The 16,700-nt window shown below is 38.4% G+C and overlaps 1 protein-coding gene and 1 pseudogene across 4 annotated transcripts in view; one reads left to right on the top strand and one right to left on the bottom strand.

Annotated features, from left to right (window-relative positions):
• Positions 1-16,700, top strand: part of APLP2 (amyloid beta precursor like protein 2) — an 85,138-nt gene that overhangs the window by 19,069 nt on the left and 49,369 nt on the right. The window lies entirely within an intron of this gene.
• Positions 121-8,056, bottom strand: LOC108387242 (small ribosomal subunit protein eS24 pseudogene; annotated as a pseudogene).

The raw sequence follows: 16,700 nt of genomic DNA, 5'->3' as shown, positions 1-16,700 counted from the left end.
TGGTTTCAAATGTACAACACAGTGGTTCAGCAGGTACCCATATTATTAAATCCTCACCCCCTCTAGTGTGGTTACTATCTGTCAATGTAGAAAGATGTTACAGAATCATTGACTATATTCTCCATGCTGTACTACCATCCCTGTGACCAACTTATATTGTCATTGCTACTTTAAAGTAGATTATTTTAATATAGCTTATCTTTTTTTAAAAAACAACATTCAGGGTTTATGTCTAGGTGATTTAACATATGTCAGCCACCAGATATAAAAATTTCCCTGAATTACACAACTTGATCCCCTAGTTGTGTTTTTAATGGTGGAATATCTATAACATAAAATTGATCATTTCAACCAGTTTTAAGTGTACAATTCAGTGGCATTAAATACATTTACAATAGTTAATGGTTGTAGAACCATTAACACTATTCATTTCCAGAATTTTTCATCTCAAGCAGAAACTCTGTGTCTATTCAGTATTAACTCCCTGTTCCCCTTTTCCTCAGCCCCTGGAAACCTCTCTTTGAATTTGCCTGTTGACAGATACTCGTATAAGTGGAGTCATATAATATTTGTCCTGTGTTGGCTTATTTCACTTAGCCTAATGTTTTCAAGGTTTATATATCAGAATATCATTCATTTGTAAGGCTGAATAATATTCCATTATGTGTATTTACGTGTTCCATTTATTCATCAGATGTTGATGGACATTTGGGATGTTTCTGCCTTTTGGCCGTGAATACTATTGCTGTGAGCAATGGGATATTTTTATCTGTTAGAGTTCCTGCTTTGGGTTCTTTTGGGTATGTACTGAAAAGTGGATCGTATAGTAATTCTGTGTTTAAAGTATTTGAGAACTGCTAAACTTGCTTCCATAGTAGCTGCACCATTCTGCAATCCCACCATCAAAGGTTCTGTGGGACCCCAACACAAGGGTTCCAGTTTGTTCATATCCTCGCCAACAGTTGTTTCTTTCTTATTTATTTTTTTGGTAATAGCCATTGTAATGAGTGTGAAGTGGTGTCTCATTGTGGTTTTGATTTGCATGTGTCTGATGACTAGTGATGTTACGTGTCTTTTCATGTTGGCCATTTATATATCATCTTTGAAGAAATGTCTGTTCAAGTCTTGTGTCCATTTTTTAAAAATTAAGGTATTGATATACACTCTTATGAAGGTTTCACGTGAAAAACGTGGTTACTACATTCACCCAAATTATCAAGTCCCCCCATACCCTATTGAAGTCACTGTCCATCAGTGTAGTAAGATGCTGTCTTGTGTCCATTTTTGAATTGGGTTTTTGTTGTTAAATAGTAGGAGTTATTTATATATTCTGAATATCAATCCCTTATCAGATAGGTGACCTGCAAATATTTCCTCTCATTTGTGGGTTGTCTTCACTTGCTTGATAGTGTCCTTTGATGCACAAAAGTTTTTAATTTTGATAAAGTCCAATTTAGCTATTTTTTTCTTTTGTTGTCTGGGCTTTTGGTGTCATATCTAACAAATCATCTCTAAAATGTCACAAAGATTATTCCTGTTGTTTTCTTCTAATAGTTTTATCTTTTTAGCTCTTCTATTTAGACCACTTTCAGTTAATTTCTGTGTGGCTTAAGGAAAGGAGGGTCCAATTTGTGGGTGACTATCCAGTTTTCCCAGCAAGAGTCATTAAGACTGCCTTCTTCCTATTGAATGGTCTTGCACCCTTGTCAAAAACCATTTGATCCTATATGCTAGAGTTTATTTCTGAGCTGTTATATGTATCTGTTTTTGTGCCTGTACCACACTGCTCTGATTACTGTAGGCAGCTTTGTAGTAAGTTTTGAAATCAGGAAGTGTGAGTTTTCCAACTTTGTTCTTTTTCAAGATTGTTAGGTTCCATATGAGTTTTAAGATTTTTTTTTGAACTTCTGCAGAAAACCCTGTTGAGATTTTGATGGGTTAGTAGATTGCTTTGAGTAGTGTTGTCATCTTAACAATGTTGTCTTCCATTCCTCAAATGTCATAGGTATTTAAAGCAGTTATTGTGTGGCTTCTTATAATTGACAGACTGTGATTAACTTTAGTATATATTATGAACTTTTGGGTGTTAGGTATTTGATAATTTTGTGCTTTTAAAATTAACTGCCATCCCTCCTAAATGATGCCTGGTACCTAACCTAAAGTAGAGATTAAAAACCTGCAGTCTGCAGACAGAATGCTGCCTGTACTTGTGTTTTCTTGGGCTTCATTGTATTTTTTTAAAAATTTTGTTATCATTAATCTACATTTACATGAAGAACATTATGTTTACTAGGGTCCCCCCTTCACCAAGTGGCTTCATTGTATTTTAAATTCAAACTAAACATCATCATTTCCAAATAGAATGGATTTTTATGTAAAAATTCATTTCCAGGTCTTGAAGAAATGGAAAATCTGGCAGCAATGCCGAAGCGGCAGCAGGCCCCCCTTTAGTTGGGAAAGACTGATTTCCTGAGGAGGCTCAGTGGAGGTTGCCATTTTTGTCTTTTGCCCTGTTACCTCTGCTCATTGTTAACATCTCTGTTATCTATAGGCAGAGAGAGAGTTTTGAAGCCTTGTTGAAAACAGGAGAAAGAGAAACTTGGATTGAAATTATCTCACAACAAATAGTTATTATTCATTGCAGACTCCAAATGAGCTAAAAAATCACATTTTATAACAGAATCTTTGATTGGTTGGCTGGACCCTGCCCTGCTTCCACCCCTTTTTGGGAGGATTTCTGCTGAATGCTGTATGTTTCTCCTTGCAGCCACTCTTTTTTCTTCTCTCATAGCAACTCATCAGAAAGTGATTATTTGAAGGTTGATTAGCTTCCTCAGGATCTGCATTAATAAAATATCCTGCTGAGCTATCATTTTGAAAGATTAATCTTTTGAGTTGATACAAGTCATTGAGACTGAATGTTAAGTGTTGTTTTTAAACAATGGAAATAGTAATAAGGACAGATTAAAATCAGATTAAAATGTTTTAAGTATTGATTTGAAAAGATTAGATGCAAAGCAGGGACTCAAACCTGATAAGCTCCCTGCCAGGCTGAGCTATTACATGTGGTTTTGTGTGTGTGAGTGTGTAGTGAGTTAACTTCTCATAGAATGGTACAAGGGAAAGGCATTTGTGTATCTGGTGCCAATCCCTATGGGATGACCGGATCTTCATTAAAATATTCCTATGGTGATCTGATATTATGAGAGCAGCATCTATGTCTGTCTCTGAAAAGCTTTGGGAAGTAAAATAGAACAAACTCCAAGTTGAGTTTGAGGTAATGATGGTAGCTTCAGGAAATTATTAAGAAAATGGTGTCATAGGTATAGCACTTCTAGCGTTCTTGTTATTGGTAACCTGTGAAGATACATTTCTTTTGAATATCACATCAGTGCCACATCAGTCTTTGGAATATTTTGGGGGTGTGGGAGAAAATGTTTGGAAGGAAGCAAAGAGACAAGTGAGCAGCAAGGTAAAAAGTGTACTGCACAAACATAGGTAAGATGACATCATTGTATACCACCATAGGTAGAGTCGTTGTTGGCCATCTTAGGTATTACTGAGACTGAGATACGGCTTCTGCAATGTTATGTAGGTAACTATCAGTCTTATATACATACGTTTGGAAATGTTCAGTGTTTTCATAGGGCCAGAGAGGTCAGTTTAACCTACTCTGAACACTTGTTTACATCCTGGCATTAAGTATAGAAATGAGTTGCAAAAATTCTTCCATTGAGCTACTTAACGGCTGTTCCCAAGAGACGCAGAGGATGGAGGAGTCACTCATATGCAATGAGTAATATGAATCACTCACATTTGGCTTTGGAGCTGAGTTACCAGATAGCATCATACCTAAATAAGAGCTTGACCTTGCTGGTCTTTGAAGGGTTCAAGGTGAACTAGATCTGATGACTTTGTAAGACTGTGAGAAGAAAAACAAGGAGGGTTTGAAGACAATGTGTGTGTGCTACCCAAGTTCTCCTATCTGCTGCACATTACCTCAGTGCTTAAATACTGAGGAGACCTTTTTTGTTTTGTTAGGGCACTAGGTATGTTAGCAGAAATAATTTCTCCTTGCAGTGTTTGGGTTGACATTTAAAGACTGATCTAATTTCTAAAGACATGAACACTTTACTTTTAGTAGAGTCAGTTTTCTATAAACCAGTTTGGATGTTGTTCTCAAATGATACTCAATTCTCATTGGGTAAATTTTTAAGAATTGTTAAATTTGTGTGTGTGTGCATGTGCACCTGGTCACACACATGTGTATGTGTATATATATATATACATATATATATATATATATATATATATACATAAATGGTTGTGGATTGTAATGATAAAATAAATAATAAAGACTAGGGAATACATAAAATCAGTTTGTTCATAAAATCTAGCCCATTTGTTCAGGAGAGGCTTCAAACAGTGGTGTGGACACATTGCAGAGTTTTCCAGAAAACTTAGCTGAAATGGGGAGTAAGAGATCACTGAAAATGTGTCTGTGGAAAAATGCCTGACTCGACTCCCTCCTTGATATGAGAGACATTCGAGCACAGTGAATTGGCGGTGAATCTCATCCAGACATGTAAACTAGAGAAAATTAAGAAGGTTCTTAGAGCAGCAAGATACTCATGCTTCTTCCTCCAGGGTTTTCCAGGAAAAGAAGACGTCATCTCTCTGTACTTAGTAGATTTAAGAAGCATTTTAAGAAGCCTGAGCCACTCTAGCCCATGAAGGAAACACTCCAGAAGAACCTTCCTGACTGAGATACTTAAGTTGACAACATTTCTGTTTCCTCTGTTTCTTTTTCTCTTTATTTTCATTTTTGTTCAGGAATAGATTCCCAACTTATAATATTACACCCACAGAAAATAAAGATACCATCATTGCACCTTTATTGTCGTTTAATGTTCAACCATCATTTAGGAACCAGATAGTAAGTTGGGGATCTCCTATATGACAGAGTTGGAGAATCTTTTCTTTTTTATTAGGATAATTTTCTTTACATGAGGTTGCCCCTGCCAGGCCAAACTTCCATGCGGGTGAGGACTTGTTACTTGTTCATTTTGTTATCTTGGGAGCCTACTCTTGTAAGCCCCTTACAAATGTTTTCTGACTTAAAACGAATTGAATCAGCAATTCCTATGTGATGTAGACATCCCATCACATATACTCTATGTGTTCTGGTTATTTTTATTGTCTTGGAAGACCTTTGGATTTTGTTCTGTGGTTGTCAGAGCCTGGGAGAAAGTTTTTTTCATTCATTTACATCTCAGCATTCCTTTAATATTTCTGGATCTAAAAAATTGAGGGGACAGAGAAGAGTGTCCCATCCACCTCCTCCGACCCCCCACCCATCCATCCTCCTGGCACTTGGGTAAAACAAGAACTTGGCTCTTGGTGCTTAGCGCGCTTGCATAACCCATACTGGATTCCTTTTAAGAAATGTCTCAACGTCATTTTCCTGCTAAATCCTCTTGGTTATTATACTCATAACCACTAGTTTCTTTAGAACTAGCCTGGCCTCTTCAGAGAAGCATGTGGCTGTTTCCCCATTTAACTGTGGGCAACTTGAGGGTTTCTCAAGGAACCATCCGAGTACTGACCCCACCCTTCCAGTCACCAGAAACTCTTGTTAGCCCTCCCAGTGGAAGAGAGGACCATGTATTTCTATGGCAGCTACAGGTGAATGAAAAAAAGTCATTCAAGTCATGTCTTCACCAGCACAGTATTAACTGAACATGGAACACAGCACTGTCCCATAGGAATTAAATGGAAGCCACATGTGTAATTTAAATTTGTCTACTTTTACAATTTTTAAAAAAACAAAATAGTTGAAATTAGTTTGAACATTTTATTTTATTTAACCCAATATATGAGATATTACCATTTCAAGAGGTATGATTATGTCATAAAATCAACATGTAATAAAATTAATGAGATATTTTACATTTTAAAAGTTTATGTACTAAGTCTTTGGAAGTTTTGCATATATTTTGCATTTATAGCCATATCTCAACTCAGCTGGAAATCTTTATTGGAAACACTTGATCTTTATTTAATTTTCGTAAAATTTGCAGTTGGTAAAGTAAACATATTCTCAAGTTGTCTGAAACACAATTAAGAGTTTCCAATAACTGTGAAGAGTTTTTTTTTAAAAGTGTTCTGTTAATATTTGTGTACACACTGATAAAACTGGCTCATGTTAATTCGAATTGAAATAGAAATATATGTAAGTTCCAAACTGTCATTTAAGTAAATCCACTAATCTGGTATGAACTCAGTACTGTTAACATTAAATTCAAAGGAGCACTGCATAAATTGAAAAGCAAGTCTAAATTATTGCTACTGATACTGCCACTCTTCAGATTTCTGTTGTAGTTTTCCTAGCTATGGAAATTTATATAATGCTGTTGCTTTTAATTAAGATCTTCTGCATATTCATGCTAGAAAATACATAGACACTTCATTCGTATTATAAAACATTTTCATTTCAACCTAAAACCTTTTTGTATCTGTATAGTAAAATCACAAACTTTTCCTTTCCTTGGGGAGAGAGATTGATCTCTGGTGTGTTCCTCATCTTCGAAGGAGACCCAAGATCTACTGCATTAGGGCCCCACTTTTATGACCCATTTAACCTTGATTACTTCCTGAAGGCCCTGTATTAAAAACAGTCACATTGTGGGTCGGGTTTCAACAAATGAATGGGGGTCATAGGGAGGTGGTCATAATTCAGTCCATAACAGTGGTGAAATACTTTTTTAAGTATTTTTTGAAAACCTAGACATTTTGTGAAATGAAAAATGTCTAAGTTCAGTTTAATTCTTAATGCTACTGACCATTAAAGCTGAAAGAAGACACCTGTCATTGACACATACACTTAAGGAGGATTTAAAGAAGTACTTTGCTATACCTTACTAAGTTACCACATTTTTCAGCCTTAGCATTAATTATGGAAATATTGTTGACATTTTTTAAAAAATTTTTATTAAGGTAAGATTGATATACACTCTTATGAAGGTTTCACATGAAAAAACAATGTGGTTACTACATTTATGCATATTATCAAGTCCCCACCCATACCCCATTGCAGTCACTGCCCATCAGTGCGTCAAGATGCCCGAGATCCACTATGTGCCTTCTCTGTGATACACTTTTCTCCCCGTGATCCCCCACACCATGTGTACTAAGCATAATTGTTGTTGAAATTTAACTAGTAAACTTCCTCCTCCTTGTTGTAGTTAATTAGTTGTAACTATAAGACAGTCGAAATGTTGCACTTTTATGTTTTTAACAAATGGGTAGACAACTTAGTAAAATTTTTTTTGCAAGATTTAAGATCAGTTTAGAAAATTGTCAGCTCAGCTGTCCTCATAGGTATATAGGTGACACATTTACCATTTTGGTAATAAAATAATCTAATATATAAATTTTATAATTAAGTGAAACATAATTTATTTACACATTTTATAATATTTATAAATTTTAATAATTTCAGGGCTGTTGCTCCATCTCTCTGTGTGGTTTCTTTGACAGATTTTCCTGGTTCTCCTTAGTTGTGGACTCCTTCTGTATGCTCATCAGATGTGGATTTTTTAAGTTAGTTCCTTAATCCTCATGAAAAATCCGTACTTACCACAGATAAAGTCACTGCAGAATCTTTACTCTTTTAGTCGTTCAGTCTCCAATTCACACCAGCAACACTGGCCTTTGCAGTCCCACTGACTTTCTTCTTCCTGTTCTTACGTTTGCTGTTTTCTTGAGGTCTTTTTTTTTTTCTCATGCAGTCCATATCTTGCAAGTCTGTGTTTGGGTTCAATGCCAAAGCCAGTTGTCTTACCACCATCAACATGGGTTCTGAATCCAAAAGCAAAGATGACATCTGGGGTGCTCTTGGACATTTTGGCTCATTTTTCTTGACTTTTTCTTGTAGGTACTGTTGCCTTCCCAAAGTGAAGGACATCAGTGACCATTTGTCTCTGCTGAGGCAGTCGGTTGGCCATGAACTTCCCGGTCAGGATGGTTGCTGTGTCATTCACAATGGCAGTGGATCTTTAAGCAGGCAGGGAGAAAAAGAGCAGATGTGGGTATTTCTTATGGTCTGTCCTCCATCTTTTTAACTGTAGCCTCCCCAGATGGTCCCACCTAGTCTCTGGGTTTAAAATTATTTCAGTTTGTTATTGAATTGCAAATTCATAATTCCAGCCTAAATTACCCTTCTGGGTGTCTGGACCTGTATTTCTGCCTGCTAAGTACCTCTACCACTGCCTCTTAGATAATCTCTGAGTACTTGAAATACAGCGCAACCAAATCTGGTCTGTCCATCTCTGATCCCCAATGCCCTCCCTGCCAGTCTCCTTGGTTATTGGTTCCACTATTCCCCTTGCTGTCAGAATTACAAAGTTGGAGTCATTTTGACCCTTCCTTCACATCCCCCTCCCAGCCTGCCAGTGTTTCTCTAGTCTGTCCCTTTCCTACTCACAGCCTTTGTTCATCACCTGCCTCCTGAGTGAATGCAGTGGCTTCTTAACTGGCCTCTTGGCTCTACCTAATCTTGCCAAGTCATACCCTCCCACCTTCTCAGATAGGCCGAGCAAGGTCGTGCCAGTGCTGGGGGAGGCCCAGGCACAGTTTCCTTGGACGAGAGGTTCTGAAGACTGCCCTCCACCTCCCAGGGCTGTTCCCCCCACCCCGTGTTCAGCCGTGTGCCTGCCTCCGTTCAGCTTTTCTCAGATTACAGTGCACTCACGGTTTCCACTTCCTCTCTCTCCTCATTCATAATTCATGTGTTTCACCATAGTTCTGTGTTTCTCTCTAAGACTGTTAGCTCCCCAAATACATGTATTCAGTCTTACTTGTTTACTCAGTGTGTTCATTTGCTGGCACTGCTGTAACAAAGCACCTCAAACCGAGTGGCTTAAAAACAACAGAAACTTATTGTCTGACTGCTCTGGAGGATAAAGTCCAAGACTGAGTTGTCTAGGGCGGTGCTCCCTCTGTAGGTCAGGTGCTCAGGGAGGATCTGTTCCCGGCCTCCACCTGGCTTCTGCTAGTCATTGGCTTGTGGCAGCATAACTTACTTTCCATGGCCTTCTCCCCATGCGCTTCTCCCCATGTGTCTGTCTCTTTGCATATCCCCTTTTATAAGGGCACCAGTCATATTAGATTAGGGCCCACCCTAGTGGGCCAGGATAATGTCACTTTAATTGATTGCATTGGCAAATTTCCATTATTTCCAAGTAATGTCACATTTGAAGGTAGTGGGCTTGGGCTTCAACAAATGAATGGGCGGGGAAACAGTTTAACCCATGGCATGTTGTCTATAACATGATTGTAAAATGAGCAAATGAAATCTTTGAATAAAGGATCACACTTTGATTTTCCTAATGGACATTATGTCTAAATTATCAAAAATAAAAGGTTATGATTTTGTTAATACTTTCCTATAAGTTGTTATACCTTCAGATATGCAGGTGAATGATTCTAGGTGTTCTAGTTCTGTCCTGATAAGAGAATGTAACTTAGTTTTTAATACATTTAATATCTAAGTAAACCAATATGGACAAAGAACAGGAGGGCAGAGATGAGATGTCTGTAAAATCTTGAAGTTTGAAAGCATATGGACCTGAGTAACTGAGCTTGTAGACCAGAAACCTAAATGAAAGATTGAAACCTAAGTGTGGGGGGTAGAAACCAACTGAGAACAAACTGATTTGCTGAGTAGAACCTGAAGGAGAGATAGGAGGCTGGCCTCGGGGTTTCTGAGTGCAAGCTGGTAATAGGGGAGGGGTTGAAGCTCGGTATGAGTAATGAGCCCAGGAGTACCCCTCCCCACTCTGCACCCCAGGAAGAGACTTCTGGTTCACTGGGGGACAGCAGGCTGCCTGGAGTACAGGGATGGAGAGGTGAAAGTGCCCCTAACCAGCCCTGCAGCCTCCTGATGGCCAGGATGGGGGCACTAGTTGGGACTGCCAGAGTCCTCTCTGGAGGAGCAAATGAAGGTCACTCACTGACAGGTCCTATCCATGCACAGGAAACTTCTCACCAGCTCTTTAGTGCACCCTTCTTAAATATTGAATTAGATGGCTTAGGGTCACCACACATTTCAGGAATGCCTTGAACACACACAAGAACAAAACAGATGTGGGAAGAAAAGCAACTTGAGGACAATGCAGGGAACAGGCAAATAACTTCAGATAAGTTCTTGACACCTCACAGAAGAGAGTGTGGTACAGCTATGAAATAATAGTTTGCAGTAAAAATAAGGCATTCAGAGAACAAGAATTCTTTGGAGATGAGAAACATGATACCAGAAATTTAAAAATCTAATAGGAATTGTTAGAAAGGGGACAGAGAAACTAGAAAGGAAAAGTTAAGAAGAGGATCAACCCAGGAGATCCCAGATGCAACTAAAGAACTTCAGACCAAGAAGAGAGGAAACAGGACTGAGTGTTTGTTACCAGGTTGACTTGGTGGACTAGGAACTCAGGCCAGGGTATGGACAAAAACCCACACCAAGGCACATTATGCTGAAATTTCAGAATATTAGACACTGGGAAGAATCTTAGAATTTACTTGCATATAGAAAAAAACACCTGCACAGTAGATTAAGAATCAAATTGGTCTTCAATTTGTAAGTAGCAATGCTGGAAGCTAGAAGACCTTAGATTCTGAGGGAAAGTTGTGTCCAACTTACAATTTAGTGCTTGTCCAAATGACCAATAAAGTGTGTGCATGAAATAAAAACTTTTTTTTTGAGAATCTGTCATCTTTGAAACTTAACATACACATACTTTTTTTGGCAAGCTGTGGGGAGATGTGAGCTACTAAAACAGCAAGTCAGAAGGGAGGAAAGTGTTGAGTAAGGAACAGGAGGTAGTGGCGAAGGAATTTTCAGGATGACTATGATCAGAGTTCTCATGTGCTCAGACCTAGAGAATCATCAGTGCAGGTGGGGCAGGAAAATGGCAGACCTGAGGGACAGCTGTCTTGAAAAAAGGAATCAGTACATGCGCAAGCATGCAGGTAAAAGAAAAGATGCAGTTGCTGACTCTAGGGGGGGAAATACAAGCCTAAGAAAGAAACTAATCATAGTACATTTTTATGTATAATGATGTAAATAGGGGTATTAATTTGACTAGTGGAACAAGGGGAAGTGGGTGGATGAATGTGAGGTATGGTGGTTTTAAAACCTTTTTTTAATAGGAAGTTGATAATTTCTGGACTAAAAAAAGGTACAGAAATAAAGCATGTTATTTAGAAATGTGGAGGCAAATAGATAAAAGGGCTAGAAGTGCTGCCTTCAAGGAGTGTGTTCCCGTTGGGTGGAGGACTGCTGTTCCAGTAGGAGATTGTGTTAATGTGGCTTTTCAGGATGGGGGATGTGGATGGATTCACTTGGCAAAAGCTAAAACATTTAATTTGTCATTCATTACAGATCTACTTACATGAAGACTAGTACAGTATAATCACTTAGAGATTGCTTCTGATAACCAAGTAATTTTAGTTTAAATGTCTTTTAAAAAAAAAAAACCCAAGAGCAGTTTTTAGAGGCAGTCAGTCTGTTACTTGGTGGCAAATGATTACCTACTATATTCTAGGTGCTGTTCCCAGATACAGTGATTAGAAAAGCAGGTGAGGTCCTGACCTTAGGAAGGAACATTCCAGTAGAGGGAGATAGACAAGGCAGGCAGGTGAGCAAGGTAGTTGCAGGTTGCTGGAGGAGGGACATAAAACACCAGTGGGTTGAGGACTGTCCTCAGGAAGGGCCATCAGGAAAGAGCAGGGAAAGGAATTCTAGGTGAGAGCCTTGGGTTTAGGTATAAAAGCTCCTGGCTGGTTTAGGGACACAGGACACAAAGTGGGTGGGTGATGTAGTGAGACAGGGGTTGGTCAGAGTTTGACCCTCTGGGAACAGAAGAGTGAGTGGTGGGTTCTGCCTGGAGGTGGTTTACAGTGCCATGTGGACAGCGGGCAGTGGAAGGTGTGAGTGAGCAGCTCCCTAGAGTCCCACTTGGTAAGTAGAAAAGGTGCTTTTGTGCTTTCCAAGGGGGGGGTGGTGGTGGTGGGGGTGGGGGTGTGTGTGTGTGTTCACATCCCCATTTACATCCTTTTTATTCACTTTTTTACTTGAGTATAGCTTTTCCTGCCTCTTTTATGCGTTTATTTAGTAGCTAGGTGGTTTGAACCCAGAAAGGCTACTTAATGGTTGAGGCAGCAAGCAGTAAACATTACCAACCAGCAGCTCATACTAGCTTTATTACTTTATTTTTTTTAATTGCTGATAATTACAATAATGCACATGGGCATGGGTCCCAGACAGGAAGAATCCTGGTTTGCAAGCAGATCTGGTATGAGCTGATAATACAGTCTGTATTTACTTTTTAAATTTAAATGCTACATAAATCACAGGAAAGATGCCTTTTTGATTTGCTTTGAACTTGGGGAGGGTGGAGCTCTTCCATATTTTTGTAATTTTCCCAGTTTTAATGGGCATTAGAAGTTAAAGTAATTTGTTACATCAAGACTGGCATTGAATATTGCTTGCATCTAATGAACGGTAAAATGCTCAGCAGAATAGCATGTGGAAATTGCCATTTGTATTTTAAAATGTGAATTTCCTTTCTCCCTGCCCTTTGAAAATAATTTTGGCAAATTGTCTTATTTTTTAGTTATAAACAAACATATGGGTTATTCATCTAAGAATTTCTACCCTTTCTTGCCTTATCAGAATCCCAGAACCTCAGAAATAAAGAGCTAATAAGCCTTTGGTTTTCATGGAATAATAAAACTAAGAAAACAATTCTTACATTAAGTTGCCAATTCTTAATATTATAGAGGAAATATTTTTAATAAACAGACTACCCATTTAATATTGCTGTCATTTTATGAAAAATATTTTAGGACAAAAGGTAGAAGGTAATCTTAGAAATCAGGGAAGTTGTTTCTCAAGTGAGGGCAGTAAGCAGTTGTGTACCCTTAGACACTCAAGTGCACTCACACACATGCACAGCAGATGTTTCTTATTTTTTTCATTTTCCAGGCCACTGAAAACCTGCTGTAGACCTTACTAGCCCGCTAATGAGTGTTAAGGAACCCCTGCTGTGAAAACACTAGTAAAATCCACTCTATATATTAAAACATGAATGTTTTCAGCTGCATAGACTTGTTTTCTATCTTTTCCCAGATATATTAAAGGAAGAGAGATCCAGTGGGATCAAATTCATATCTCTGTTCTTGGCTGTTTGTGTTTGTATTTACAACATCTAAGTCAGAGCGTTTCAGCCAAAGCTGACACTTTGCATAGTGACCCAGCTTGACCTTGGTAAAACCACTAAGTTGAGTGTTTATTTTACTGAAATAGGTTTCTCTGAAGAATCGAATATTTTTACAAGAGGTGTAATTTATTACATTTCAAGTATAGAAATATTTGAAATATGCTACAAAATTGCCTTATTTTTAATGATTGTGACTTAATGTATTTAAAATAAACAAAATATTATAGAGCATCAGATCAGCCAGAAAAAGACAAAAGCTCTAATTTCTGAGAATATTGGCAGGTTTGTGGTTGGATATTCCACAGCCTTCCCCCCACCCCAGTCATTTGTATTACTTCTTTACCATCTGTGCATCAATAAGAATTATCTAGAATGAACACGTTAATTATTAATATTTAATCAGTAGTTCTTCTGGATATTACTTGAAATCATTTCACTTTTTTAAGGTTTAGGAAATACATTCCTGTACATTCCCCCAACCTTGTACATGTTATTTATTTAGCACACTCTTAATAAACAACTGTCTAAGTAATACTGGCCAATGAGTTCAAAGGTTAAGCCCAAGTCACACCATTTGATCATCTTCTTTTAATACTCAAGCCTGCTGGCTTCCTGACCTCTGCGGTTAGCATGCCTTCAAAGTACAACAGATTGCTGCTTTGCTTTGGAATCATCAGATTCTTACTCAGTGAGGAAGCTTTGGTTCTAAGTCATGTCTCTTATGCAGCAGGAGTTTTAGGGAAGTGGAGTTCTGTTGAAATGTGAACCAAAGTCCAAAAATATCATTTATTGTTCTTAAGATTTGGGTAGCACCATATTTATGTTGCACAAAAATGAAAACTAAGGTGGAGAAGGAGAGATAAAGTAACTTCAGTGAGGTCACATAGCTAGTAAGTAAAGGGAATATCCCTCAAATAAAACAAATTTAGAGAAATAACTTAAGTAGTGCTCTTTGGGTCACAGCAGTGTCTCAGCAGTAACTGCAGATTCATCTTGACCTCACTTCCGTGCCAGCCGGAAGCTGGACTAGAGCCAGGAAGCCAGCAACTCCCGGTGATTTTCTTTTAAATGGTAGAGTAGTATTATATTGTTCATGTAAACTTTGGGTGGCTGAACTCTCACAAAATAAAATGTGGAGTATTAATGCAGCCTGCCCTAAGCATGTCCAAATTTAGTAGATAAAAGTAGGGATGTGCAGTCTTTTCTGGATTTAAGAAGGGTGACTGGTCACCTGGGGACTTCTGTGTTCATCCCTGCTTGCCCATAATTTAAGCTTCAGTTCTGTGTGATCACAGCCAGCGAGAATGAAGTCTTCAGGGGCCAGTGCTAAATCTGAGTGCTTGTTCTAAAAGCAACAGACATTGTGCTTAGTGCGTTAAGTGCATTATCTTATTTTAATGCCCACAACAAGCCTGAGAGGCATAGTACGTTAGTGGGCCCTCTTTTACAGATAAATTTACAACCTGATAATAACAGGCACCAACACGGAAGCACTCTGTGTAACAAGCACTTTGAGTGTATTAATTCATTTAGACCCCAAAGCAACACTGTGGTGTTCAGTTACTGTCATAGTTTTATAGATGAGGAAACTGAGGCCCAGGGAGTGAAGGTGACTTGCCAGAGGTGGTACAGCTAGTCAGGGATGGGGCTGGAACTCAGGCATGGTTTTTCCATCTCTTAAAGCCCATGCTCTTAGCCAGAATGTCATGTACTACCTCTGAGGTCAGGAGTAGAATGAGAAGACTTGGTTGGCCAAGGTATGTCCCTAGTATCTCCAAACCCGTGGAAATCAGTTTCTCAGAATTACTGCTTTATTATAGGTAATTGGAAAGAAACACGGGAACCAGTAAAGAATGTGTTCGCTGTTTTGCATCTTTGTTTTGCCATGAAACTATTTTGTGCATGTAGTTATTTTTAATAGCTTCTTTATAAAAGACTCCTAACTCTCATCTCTGAGACACATACAGAAAGACAGACCTCTCTTAAATCTTGAGGCTTGGATCCTTACTAGTATAATCCAGATGAGCAAATAGCCACTTTCTTAGAAAAATCTTCAGAGCCCGTCTAAATCATTTTCAATCTTGGTACCTCATTTATACGTTAGTATTTAGAGCTCTAATAAAATCAGGGACTATTGGTATAAATTACTATTTATGAAAATAGTACCTAACAGCTGGCATACGTCAGTGGAAGAATAATGGCCTTTTACATTTAGAGTTTCCCACCAAACCTAATTTACCAGTTTCTGACATTAAAATTAAATTCAAATGTAAAAAAAGGCCAAGGATTTTCAGTTGGTATAATGTAAACTGTCACTTTTAAGAGCAGGTTTTCTCAAGTTTGTTGCTAAAACTGGGAAATGCTTAATGAGAATCCTACTATTTCATTAAATGGTGGTGGGTTGAAATGTTTGAAGCTTGGAGTTTGTTTTTAATTGAAGGCTTCCCTTTACTGCTGCTGAAGGTACTCTAAAAGGTCCAAACTATAGTCATACTTCTGACAGTTACAGAAGTGGACTTTCTTATGTGTAGGCTCTGGGTAGAATTGTAGTAGTCCTCGCATTGGAGAGAAATCAGATTTAGTACATGTACACAAGGGTTTTACTACATTAGGATGGGTGTCCTTGTGTTCAGAATAAACAGTATGTTTTTCAGGTATCCGGCCTGCTCTGATTCTCCTTATTCCCTACCTTCAAAAGTATGGCTTCTCTTTTTAACCGATTGCAACCATGTAATCAGAGTTCAAAGTCAGGCCAGTGATGGACAGGATTTAAAAAGCCAAAACTGCTTTATTTTGAGCTAATTTTAGAGTTTTTTTTTAAATTGCAGAAATACTCCAGAGTTGCCCTCTGCCCTTGCTGTGCTTCCCTTAATACTGACGTCTGACCTAACCACCACCGCGGGAGATTAATGATGGCACAGCGCTATTCACTCACTCACAGACCTTACTCAAATACTGCTCCAGTTTTCCCAGTAATGACCCTTTTCGGGGATCCTGTCGGGGCTCCCAGGTTGCATCTGCTTGTTGTTTCTTCTTCATTTTTCTTGTCCTTCCTCACTGGTGCTCTTCCATGTCCTGTTGCTGGTGAGGTTAGTGTCAGTGTCTCCAGTGTGAAGTAATTTGTCTTCTCTTTTGTAGTGAATCAATATCTTGGGGAGATAACCTTGAAACTAGACTTTTTGAAAGTCCATTCAATGAAGTAAATCTTGTGCAGGTTTTTGGACACAGATTTAAGTCATTTTCATGTATGAAGTTAATTAAATTAAACCATGAAGTGCCATTCAGAATTTGGGCAGAGAGGAGTGAATGTAGGATATAGGATCTTTGTGTCCATGAATAGATTGTCATTTCACTGACCTTCCCTTTGAGTAAGAGTGCCTTGTCTTTTGCTATCACCAAATGCGGGTGGTACATAGATGC

This window comes from Manis javanica, chromosome 6, assembly GCF_040802235.1.
Source record: "Manis javanica isolate MJ-LG chromosome 6, MJ_LKY, whole genome shotgun sequence".
In the NCBI taxonomy this organism is placed as follows: domain Eukaryota; kingdom Metazoa; phylum Chordata; class Mammalia; order Pholidota; family Manidae; genus Manis; species Manis javanica.
Note: the sequence above shows the minus strand (reverse complement) of the source record. Positions and strands in the feature narration are given on the sequence as shown.